Source organism: Mesoplodon mirus (genome assembly GCF_964341445.2).
Source record: "Mesoplodon mirus genome assembly, chromosome: 4".
Classification (NCBI taxonomy): Eukaryota; Metazoa; Chordata; class Mammalia; order Artiodactyla; family Ziphiidae; genus Mesoplodon; species Mesoplodon mirus.
Window position 1 is genome coordinate 168,262,267 of NC_138979.1, and position 13,022 is coordinate 168,275,288.

Here is a 13,022-nt window from a genome sequence, read left to right on the forward strand (position 1 = left end):
AAACAGGAGAAAAACAGCTGGCTCCAAAGCCAGACGTTATATGTCGAATCCATCAGATAGAACAACATAAGGTAAATAAAATCATCAAGAGAAATAAAACTGGATTTACATGAAGTTATCAATTCACTCAATGACATTTGTTTGAACAGAGTTGAGCTCAGTAATGAAGCTCAGTAATGAAGAATAAATCAGTGACATATAAATGCAAAGAAACTATCACAGAATGATTTTGCTTACTTATGGAAAATTCAAAATATAACTAGAAAAAAAGTACTTAAAAGGATATTTCTTAAACATTAATTACTTAAATAGTATTTTATCTGTAATGGTGCCAAAGTTTTGAAGACATTTTTCAAGTCAGATTGTTACTAAAACTATAGGTATACATATGAATCAGATGGAAATTATTAATAAAACTATAGGTGTACTTATAAATAATACAGAAATATTTTACATATATGGAAGAAAATGTTGGATATCTCTTATAAGTTTAACATGAACTCTTGGGGAAAAAATGTTTAAGACCATTGCAGATGTTCTTAGTCGAAATAATACTCTCATGAAACATTATTTCAGCTGTTTAACTGATATAACATGAAACCTGAGGGGAAATTAAATGGACTTGCTTTATGGGATTTTAAAACTAAAAAAAAAAAAAAATTAAATCTACATGTGCTGCCAGTCATATGCTTTGGAATTGGTCACCCTAACCCATAAAAGGTATAAATTTAAAGTTGGAAAAGGCCACTTATTACTGATTAATTTGCCTTCGTTTCCACCTTGACATATTTACATATACTATTTCAGAAAATCGTATTTACATTTACATTTGAGAAAAATATTGATCACGCAGGTATATCAGTCTTCAGTGGCATTGAATTAAATACTTATTACATGTCTTCCTGCTATTAGGACAAGTAGATTTATAAAATGTCCCTGTACTGAAGGGTAGTAAAGCATCAATGTGAAATGCAAGTATTCTGTAGCAAGACTACCTGTGTACCTACTGGGAATCTCTTTCCTCTGCTAGCTCTGTGATCTTGGGTAAAGTATTTCATCACTCTGTGCCTCAGTCCCATCTACAAAATGAAAATAATTTAATTATTTCCTCATAGGTTTGTTGTGAGGATTAACTTAATTGTATAAATAAAGTGCTTTGACCAGTACTTGGCACACACAAATATGTTATTATTTTGCTGGGTCTTACGATTTTAGTACACATGCCAGAGTTGTGAAAAATCTGGATAACAATGAGTCTTTATGAACCTCAATCAATAGTTAACCAACAAACTGATTATAGAATGACTGATATACCTAAAAGTGAACAAGATGTGAAAGGCAATTGTTGGAACAGGTGAATAAGAATAACAGGTGAAGGAGGAAAGATTTTCAACAGAGGGAGAGAGGTATGGTCATACAAAAGGGGAAGAGGGAAATGCTGTCAATATCCGTTTGCCCAGTTATTCCCATGAAGGGTGAAAGGAGCATTGCTAATTTTTGAGGAAGATCAGAGAAATATATTATACAGCTCAGTAGTTCTTCACCAAGCCAGTGTAGGGTACAGGAGATCTTAACATTAGCATAATTCAGAGGCTCAAATTGTTGGAAATGCTGCAATCTTATTCGTTTATTTAATTTTATTTAAAAGTATAATTGATGATGAAGAGGATAATGTTTAGGGTAACATATGCTGAAGGTGAAAAAATAATTTAAAATGTCCAAAATTATATTTAAAAAAGTTATTATTGGTGCTGCAAACGATCCAATGTTACTTATATAACCAGTATTAAGAGTGAAACCAAGGCTTCCCTGGTGGCGCAGTGGTTGAGAGTCCACCTGCCGATGCAGGGGACATGGGTTCGTGACCCAGTCAGGGAGGATCCCACGTGCCGCGGAGTGGCTGGGCCCGTGAACCATGGCCGCTGAGCCTGTGCGTCTGGAGCCTGTGCTCCGCAATGGGAGAGGCCACAAAAGTGAGAGGCCAGCGTGCTGGAAAAAAAAAAAAAAAAAAAAAAAAAAGAATTATTAGTGGAGTACATATATGCATAGACGTTCACCAGACAGCATACCCATACTGGATTTGCTCTGCCTCCATTTTAGATGAGTTGCTCATATAATAGAAACCAGGATGTTAAAGTTAATATGATACAATTCCAAACATGACCACATATTATGGAATTTATTACAAAACATGAAGAGAACAGTTTATGATTTTGAACACTGTAATTCACTTACACAATATAGTAAGATAGGAGAAAGTAGAAAGAATATTGTCAGGATATTAGAAAAGAGATGACGTTGGCAATAATGGACACATAGGTGACAGAATCAGCTTGGGGCTGCTTAGGGCCCTATGAAATTGAGTTTTTCTGACATGCAAGGTAACTGCAGCAGATAAGCACTGCAAAAGTATCACATGATGCTCAGGGTATGAGAAAGGGTCAGCTTGAACCATCTTCCAGGCCCACTGTGCTTTATGTCTCATTACATCTCATCCATCCCCTTTCAACTTCCCCACTGCATCTGGGAAAGAACAAGGAAGCTAAGGAAGGAGTAAGAGGAGATAGTGAGCTGGGGGAGAGTAGAGATTCAGCAGGACCCAATCCTCCCTCTCCACTGCTGGCTCCCAGAATGAAGTAGGTCCTAATTAGGGATGAAGGGAAGAGTTTAACACTGAATCAAGTTAGAAATTTCCATCAACATCTTGACTGATTATAAATGATTGTAGAAATGTCTGCATTACGTACAAGTTAGCAGAGAAGGTACAGATTTGCAGAGTACTCAGAAAAAGGAGTTGGGGAACATAACATTCTCATAATACATTTAAAAGGGAGAGTAGGAAATCTACATTTAAAAAATCTATATATTTTTTAACACAAATGGGATCATAATATATGCAGCACCTTCACTGCTCCAAGTCTCTGTTTTTATTAACCTATTTGTTTAAGAGGAATACCTTTTTATATCAGCATATGTAGATAACTCTAAAATCTCTTTCAGAGGATAGAAGCAAATGGAATACTTTCTAATTCATTCTGTGCGGCCAGTATTACCCAAATACCCAAATCAGACAAACACATTACAATAAGAGAAAACTACAAACCAATATCTCTCATGTACATAGATACAAAAATCCTCCACAAAATATTAGCAAATTGAATCAAACAATGTATATACCATGACCAGTTGGGATTTATCCAGTTATGTGAGGGTGGTTCAAGGATGGCCCCCAAATGAGGGTCCTTGGCTTCATGCAGGAAAGAATTCAGAGTGAACCAAAGTAAAGGAAAGCAAGTTCATTTAGAGATACACATTCCATAGGCAGAATGCAGCCCATCTCAGAAAGCCAGAGTGGCCCCTGGGCATGGGGTCATTGGTTTTTATGGGCTAAGTGATTTCATATGCTAATGAGCGGGAGAAATATTCTTCTTATTTTGGGGTAGTGTGGGGATTTCCCAGAAATTGAGCCACTGTTCACTTTTTGGTCTTTTATGGTCTGCCTTGGAACTGTCATGGCATAAGCGGCAATAAATTTTAGTATCATAATGAGGGTATATTGAGCTAAAGGTTAATGATTGGACTATTCTCAAATCCACCTTGGTTTCAGCTTGTTCCAGCCAGTCTCTATCAAATCCCAACAGATGCACCCCTTCTTCATTATCTAGCATTTGTGTCCTGCCCCTTTCCCTCCTGTCTCAATTTGAAAATCAATTAATGTAATCCATGACATCAACTTACTAAAAAAGAAAAATTACATGATCATATCAAAAGACACAGAAAAAATTTGACAAAATCCAATATCCATAAATGTCAAAAAGAGAAACTTCCAGTAAACTGGGAATAGAGAGCAACAGTCTCAACTTGATGAAGAATATCTACAAATAACCTACAATTAACATCATGCTTAAGATTAGACACTCAAAGCTTTCCCATTAATCAGGTACAAGGCAAACATATACCCCCTCTTACTACTCCTTTTTCGCATCATACTGGAAATTCTAGCTAATATAATAAGAAGAGGAAATTAAAGGTATACAGATTAAAATGAAAAAAATATAACTGTTTTTATTCTTAGATGACATGACCATCTATGCAGAAAATCTGAAAGAATTGACAAACTCATGGAACTAATAAGCTATTATAGCAAGGTTGCAAGATACAAAGTTAATATGCAAAAGTCAATTGCTTCCTATATACTAACAATGAACAATTGGGATTTGAAATTAAATATACAAAACAATTTATAATAGCACCCCTCAAAAATAATTAGGTATAAATCTAAAAATATATATACAAGGAAGATTTCCTTTATGAGGAAAATTATAAAACTGATAAAATTAAAGTAAAATTAAATAAATAGAGAGGTATTCCATATTTATGGCTGGGAAGACTCAATATTGTCAAGATACTGGTTCTTCTCACCTTGATTTATAGGTTCAACACAATCCCAATCAAACTCCAAAAAAGTTATTTCATGGATATTGACAAATTGTTTCTAAAGTTTATGTGGAAGAACAAAAAACCCAGAATAGCCAATACAATATTGAAGGAGAAGAACAGTTGGAGGACTCATGCTACCCAAAGTCAATCCTTACTATAACACTACAGTAATCAACTTAGTGGGACATCGGTGAGAGAATAGACAAACAGATCAATGGAATAGACTAGAGCTCACAGAAAGAGACCCATATGAATATAGTAAACTGACTTTGACAATAGAGTACAGGCAATACAACAGAGCAAATACAGTCTTTTCAACAAATGCTGTTGGAACAACTGTCTATCCACATGCCAAAAAAAGTAGAATTAATTTAGACACAGACCTTACATTCATCCCAAGAATTAACTCAATATGGATCATAGATCTAAATGCAAAATTATTAAACTCTTAGAAGGTAACATAGGAGAAACCTAGATGACTTTGAGCACGGCAATGACATTTTAGGTACAACCCTAAAGGCACAATCCATGAAAAAAAATAATTGATAAGCTGGACTTCATTAAAATTAAAACCTCCTGCTCTGTCAATTTCAAGAGAATGAGAAGACAAGCCACAGACTGGGAGAAAATATTTGCAAAGGCACATCTGATAAGAACTGTTATAAAAATATACAATGAACACTTAAAACCCAAGAGTAAGAAAATAAACAAACTGATTAGAAATTGAGCCAAAGACTTTAACAGACAGCTCAACAAAGAAAGTATATAGAAGGCAAAGAAGAATATGAAAAAATGCTCAACATAATATCTTATCAGGGAAATGCAAATAACAATGAAATACCACTACACACATATTAAAATGGCCAAAACTGTAAAACTGACAATGCCAAATGCTGGCATGAATGTGGAGTAACAGGAATTCTCATTCATTGCTGGTAGGGTTGCAAAATGTTACAACAAATTTGGAAGACAGTTTGGCAGTTTCTTACAAAACTAACCACACACTTACCAAACGATCCAGCAATTGTGCTCCTTGTTATTTATCCAAAGAGCTGAAAACATGTCCACACAAAATCTTGCACATGTTTATAGCAGCTTTATTTATGATTGCCAAAACTTAGAAGCAACGAAAATGTTCTTCCTTAGGTGAATGAATAAATGAACTCTGTTATACCCAGACAATGGAATATTTTTCAGTGCTAAAGAAATTGGCTATCAAATCACATAAAGCCATAAAGGAACCTTAAATGCATTTTCACTAAGTGAAAGAAGCCAGTCTCAAAAGGCTGCACACTATGTGATTCCAACTATATGCCATTCTGGAAATGGCAAAACTATGGAGTCAAAAGATCAGTGGTTGCCAGGGGTTGAGGAGGAGGGAGGATGAAAAGATGGAACACAGAGTATTTTCAGGACACTGAAAATACTCTGTATGATACTACAATGATGGTTACATGTCAGTATACATTTATTCATCCCATAGAATGTGTAACACCAAGAGTGAACCTTAAGGTAACCAATGGATTTTGGATGATTATGATGTACTGATGTAAGTTCATCAATTGTAACAAGTGTACCACTGTGTTGATAATGGGGGAAGCTGTGCATGTGTGGGGCAGGGGGTATAAGGGAAATCTCTGTACTTTCCCCTCAATTTTGCTGTGAACCTAAAACTGCTCTAAAAAATTAAAGTCTTAAAAACAGAGAAAGAATACTATCTTGAAAGTAGCACCTAGATTTAGAAACAGAATGTTACCAAAACCTAGAAATTTTTCTCATGCCTCTTTTCATTGGATAATCCAAAGGTAGCTGTTACCTTGACCTCTAACATTACCTGCTTTTGTCCTTTGGAGAAGTTGACCTAAATTGCATGTACTATTTTATCTGGCTTCTTTCTCACAATGTTATGTTTGTGCGATTCATTTATATTTTTGTGTGTAGTTGTAGATTGTTCATTGTTATGCTACATGTATTTGTGTGTGAACATATTACATTTTAATTTTTAAATTATATTACTATGGGTGTTTGCATTGTTTCTAGTGTGTAGTCTTACAAATGGTGCTGCTTTAAACATCCTAGCATATGCCCTTTGAGGTACATTTTATTTCAGCCTTTAAAATTAAGTATGTATCTTTGGTGAAAAGAGGGAAAATATATTATTTGAATCTAATTGGTGGATACTTAAAATAGCAGTCTTATAATGGCATATTTGAATATCATTAAAATATACACCTGGAATTACACTCTTAAAAATTGTAATCTTGTAATGATAAAGTACATTAGTGAAAAAGAGAACTTCTACTCCTAAAATAAAAAGAACACATACTAAAGTAGTACAAAGAAAGCTAATAATACTGGTCTTAAGTCACGACTTCATCAAGTCTTAGCACTTTAAAATTAGCGAAGTTATCAAATTTCTCTGTGCCTCAGTTTCTCTATCTGTAAAATGGGAATAACAGCAGTATCTACTCAAAAGTGTTGTTGTGGAAACAAATTAAACATATATAAAACACTTGGAGCAGTACCTGGCATGTGGTGAGTGCCAATAAGTGTTTATTTTTTATTTTTTTGCTGAAGGAAGACTGCAGCTCAGAAAAATAATTGAAAGTTGTAAATAGTGTATGGCAATGTATCCAATAATTGTGAAGCAATAGTTCCTTACAGTAGAATCAAGCTTAATAGTTTCAAAATTCTTTCACCTGCCTTAGTTGTCTTCCAAGAGGGATTTTATTATCCCCATTTTAAAGAAGAGAACACTATACCTTAAGGAATTTATATACAGTCAGTCCTTGTATTCATGGGTTCTACACCCACAGATTCAACCAACTGCAGATTCAAACTACTTAAAAAAATTTTTCAGAAATTTCCAGAAACCAAAACTCGAATTTACCATGGCAAGTATTTATATAGCATTTACATTGTATTAGGTATTAAAAGTAATCTAGAGATGATTTAAAGTATAGGGGAAGATGTACACAGGTTATATGCAAATACCATGCCATTTTGTATAAGGGACTTGAGCAACTGGGGATCTTGGTATCTGTGGGCGGTCCTGGAACTAATCCCCCTCAAATACCAAATGATGGCTGTATTTAGTTAGAAGCTGGCTTTTTCCTCTTAGATAAAAAAAGAGAGAGAGAGAGAACATTTACAGAAATGAATACAACACAATAAATTAAAAATAGGGAAATCAGCATAAATGGAGTAAACAATGGCAGTACTGTAAGATAAAGTAAAAGGTAGAATAAGTTCATGAAATTCATACCATGTTAGTGTACAGTTACTAGAGGTGAAACAAAAATCTAAGTACCTTAGTAGCCAAACCCAAGAAAGAAATATAATTAGTTTTAAGATTCACCAGGCAGTTAAGAAACATACAATCACACACATATTCTCACTCTCACACATCCACTTATAGTCTCATTCACACATGCATTCACACACACTCACACACAGACACATGCACACACCCTAACAGTTGCTTCTGAGTATATGCATAGCTTTTCTTTTTATTGAGGTTTCAACAAAATTTCTCCCCTTTAAGGGAGAAACACTGTGACTAAAGTGGCCTGCATCCCTACAATCATTCACACAATATGTGGAAGACTTCCTTGAGCAACAGACATAATATGATCCCCTCCCATTGTGGTAAAATCAACTCTTTAAAGGGACAACGTAGTCTCTCAAAGTCATATCTCTCAGCTCTCTAATGCTCTGGCTGGATGCAGGAACAACTTCTGCCAGCAAAACTTCAGTCATCGCCAATGGTTCAAAATGACAATAGAGAAATTGCAGTCCTTTACCCATGAGAACTCTAATGTTGAGAAGTATAACTTCCTGCTGTTGGAGAAGATGAACTCCTGATGTGACATATCCCACCAGGTCAAGTTGCTGGATATAAAGCAATTCAATGTCAGAGGGGTCGCTGTATGGGCTCCAAAACCAGAGTGGTTAAGCCCAATTCCCATTCTCACCTTTCCCTAGATGGGAGACTAGTTTTTTAACTGCTTCCAGTTTGTTTCTTCATCTGTAAAATAGTACTATTAATATCCACCTGACAGATGTTTTGAAGATCAAATGAGATGATCCATGTAAAGTGCTGAACATAGAGACTAATCCACAGTAAGCACTTGATGCTAGCAATTATTAATTTTGTTATTTGCAAAAATAAAAATCAGTCTTAGAGAAAAAAAAAGTCAGTCTATCTGGTAATTATCAGCTTCACTCTTTCTTAACATTTGTTTCAAATTCATGATAAAACTCAATGTCATCTGCCTAGAGGAGAATAAACTGTTCTCTGTAGATAGGGGCCATGCATTTCACTCAGAAACAATGCAAATTTTTCTTTTTTACAAAATGGTGGTCTAAACACATTTGTGGTTTATGGAGCTTAAAATGATTAGATAACTTGTTAATGACAAAATACCTATGACCCTACCTTAAGGTTAAGGTTTAAAATCTGTATCAGCAAACATAAGCCATATTGAACAAAATAACTACTTTCAACATGAATTGATTTGTAATGCTTTGATTACAATCAATAAGTTTCTTTGTGTTTAATCAATATACTCTACAAATAATTTGATATTCTTTCTTAAGGACTTATTCCAGGTGGCAATAAAGTATATTACAAAGACTGCTATGATGAGTAAAATTAAAGCTGTCTGTGCTTCTGTCACTGTGTGTGTGTCTCTATGTGAGAGTACATGTAGCTTCAGAAATACAGACTTACTTACACAAAGAAGAAACTGGCAAAGAATGTAGACAGAATGGCTACTAAAAATTTGAGCCTCAAACTGTAGAGGACAACAGGATTACCCTTTAAATTTAGGGCAAATTGCATTCCAAGCTAATCAATCAGAAACTTTTATTACAGAGTTATCATGGCTAAATAAATAGCCATTTTTGATAGATCTGACTAACTTTTTGAGGTCATATAGTAAGTAAGTTTCAAACCTGTGACAAAAATATAGATTTTTCTAATTCATAATTCAATTATCATTATTATTAAAGTGGTTTTCTTTTTTTCTTAAGTTAACAGATTCTCTTTTGGAGCAAACTCCTACTAAAATCCCCAAAATATGAAACAGATCCTGAGATGTTTTATTTGAGTTGAGGCTAGGGAGCCTGATTCCTGCCCTTTCATCTCTTCAGTGCCCCCTAGAAGCCCATGATGAATCTCAGCAAAACACTAGGATTCAGAGTAGAACAATTAGAAAATCTTTATGTATACTCTACATTTTTCTAATCATTTATATGACTGACAATATCCTTTAAGCTACAGTAACACACTTTGTGCCCATAAGAAGCATCATGATATGAGTAGATATTATCTCTCTTTTATATAAAATGCAACCTATATGGCGATAAATTATGTATTTTGTTCATAGTCACACAACAAATTAGTAGGTGAAAATGCAAAATTAAGACCAAGGTCAACCACATCATGTTTACAGATCTATTTTGTTGTCCAGAGATTAGATCCAATGCATTATAACCATCATGGCAAAAATTAGCTTCTCAAACCAAGGTTTAAGTCAAAGAAAGACCATATAGGCTCCGTTAATTTTATTCCTCATTCTTTTAAATGTGAATCCTAAAGATCTCCTTTTTGGTTGCACATACAATTCTTCCCTCCTATACACTCTACTATCCTAATCCCTCTCATGGAAACTTCTCAACATTTGCCTTCTATTCTATTACATTCTTACACTGCAATGAGGAGCACTGGTATCTTTCAAGAATAATATAAAAGACATCAAGCATTTAGGGGTGATCCTTACACTGAGGAGTAGAGTTATCAGTGAAAGAAGCAAAAATTCAACTTTCAGTTTAGTGTTTGTTCTATTTTCATAGATAATACCAGATTAAAATTAATGAGATGCTGAAGTTTCTACCTGGGAAGTACTCACTAATATAGAGGTCCAAGGTGGGAGGCCAGTTGGACTCCAAGGGAAAGGAGCAGGAAATTAGAGTTACAGTTTAGGAAGGGAGAATAAATTGTTACCTATTCTTTTTCTATCTTCATTATTATTATTATTATTATTATTATTATTATTATTATTATTATTATTATTTTGGTTCCATTTGGTAAGATCTAGGTTTGATGTGTCTTCTATTTGGGGAAGTTCTCAACATGTACATGTGCCAGAGCTGCTTCTCTATCTTCCACACACTTGTATGCATCTCAGTGTAGAGAGAATAGTTCTCCAGACCAAAAAAAAAAAAAAAAAAAAGAAAGTCACTAAATGGAAATGAAATAAAGCTTTCAAGACATTATTTTTAAAACGTTTTAGTGTGACATGAAAGAGTGGGGCTTCCAGAGCCCCTAGAAGAAACAACACAAACCCACTGGAACCCCTACAATGATAAGCTGGGTGACCATGGCAGGGCATCCCAAACTTCTTAGATTCTAGTTCCATGTCTGAAGAGGAGTAACCTGCTAATTGTCCTGGCTTAACTCCAAAGGGGAGAGTAAGTGCTAAGGGGCAGTCAATAAACACTAAAATTGTAGTTAAAACCTTGATTTTATTTGGTTTCTACTTCAAAAAATGGTTAAAACACTTAAGATATATAATAAGGAACTGAAAGTGTCTCTCTGTGGCATCACTGAAGGATTAGAGATATCTGAGTTTTACCTAAAATGCAATAGAGATGCTGAAAACCATGTAATAACATTAAGAAAACATTGTAACATAAAACAAAATGAGAAGTCACAAAGGGTACTCTTGGGGAATAATTCTGGGAAATGATATAAACCAAATATGAATCTCTCTTCAGTAAGGCCAGAGCACTCATGACAAGTCTGAAGAGGGATATCTTAACTCACTTAATCCAGAAGAAGTATTATTTATGATACAAATTTTTATAGCAGAAATTCTTTGGAAACTGCTCTGCTTTTTTTTACTTTCTGAGACAGCAGTCATCAAACTACAGCCCATGGACCAAATCTGGTCTGTCGCCTATCTTTGTAAATAAAGTTTTATTGGAACAGAGTCACACTCATTCATTCACATATTGCCTACTGTGCTTCCACAATACTATGACAGAGCTGAATATTTGCACAAAGATCCGTGAAGCCTAAAATATTTACTACCTGGTCTTTTAAGGTAAAGTTTGCCAAACTATGTTCTAAAACCCATTTTGTGCATCTCTCTAAACACAGGTTATATTTACTTAATAAAACAAGCACCAATTTTATACATTAGAATAGGAAATAGCAAAGTATGGAATAAAAGTGTAAAATTATATCTAGTTTATCATGTTGTTAAAGGATTAAGTATTAAAGCCTTTGACTTTTAGTTTTTCAACTAGTTAGGCACTATAAATTCCCTTGTGTTTTCTTTTTTCTTATATATAGAGAAGCCATTTAAATGTCTGTAATTATTTCTCTTGAAAACACAAATAAGATCTAACCTCTTTGGAGATAAGCACATCTATTACTTACTCATTCTTTGTTAATTTTTTCATTCAAACATTATTTTTGTGAGCATCTTACTCCCTGCAAAGTAATTTTCTTGATGTTGAGGATATAGAAATGAATCAAGGAGAAAAAAGAAAAAACCTGCCTTCACCTAGCTTCCATTTATTGTGTATCCCAGGGCCTGCCACACTGGGCACCGGACAAATGTTCAGTGAATTACTGAATACATTACTAAGTGATATATAATGGCCTTGAATTTCCACTGCTTGTGGGGAGATAAGAGAGAAAACTCTTGTGGAATCAATCATAATGACTGACTCTAGACCATCTTTAGACTTTCAAAAATTAAGAGAAGGCTAACCTCTTTGAAATGTTTTCCCATGGGGGGGGAATATATATATATATATATATATATATATATATAGTGCCTGTATCTGTTGACTTATGGAGAAATTCTGTAAATCAAATCTACTTAACATATATGGGGTTAGAATTCTCTGAAACACACATGTGATTTTAAAAATTGAGACTATTTCTAAAACTCTAACGTAGAATAATAACATACATCTAAAGCAATACATGAATCTGAATTAAGGAGAAAAGTTTGCTCATTTACCTCAAAAACTGTTCTGTTGGAATTTCTACAAGTGAAGATCCTGGAATTCTTAAATATGTCTTTCCACTATGACTACTTTTATTTATTTTGATGTATTCTTTCTGATATGTTTTTGTGTATATAAAACAAAATTAAATGCAGCTAAACAGCAAAGTGAAGAATCTTTCAATGAATTTTCAGTCTATCACAATTCCATTTCTGCCAAGAGGAACATTCAAATTATCACTATTACTATACACCTCTTCTAATCTTTTGCTTTGATGCCTTGAATGTTAATTTATAATACCATGTTAACGTGGCTATTTGCTTTTCAGATCTTTGTAAAGATGATCTCCAAATAGAAATTTCCTTTAGACTCCTGCTCTGAACATGAGGCCACCAATGGGTATTGCATTTAAAAAGTCATATTCCTCAGACTGGGAATCATTTGCGGGGCTAGTGGGGGAAGAGTGTATACTTACCTTTCACTTTGAAGGAAGTGGATTGAGTTTCTGAACAACTATACATTGCTAAAACTTTGGCTTTTGCCCTATTTTCCAAATG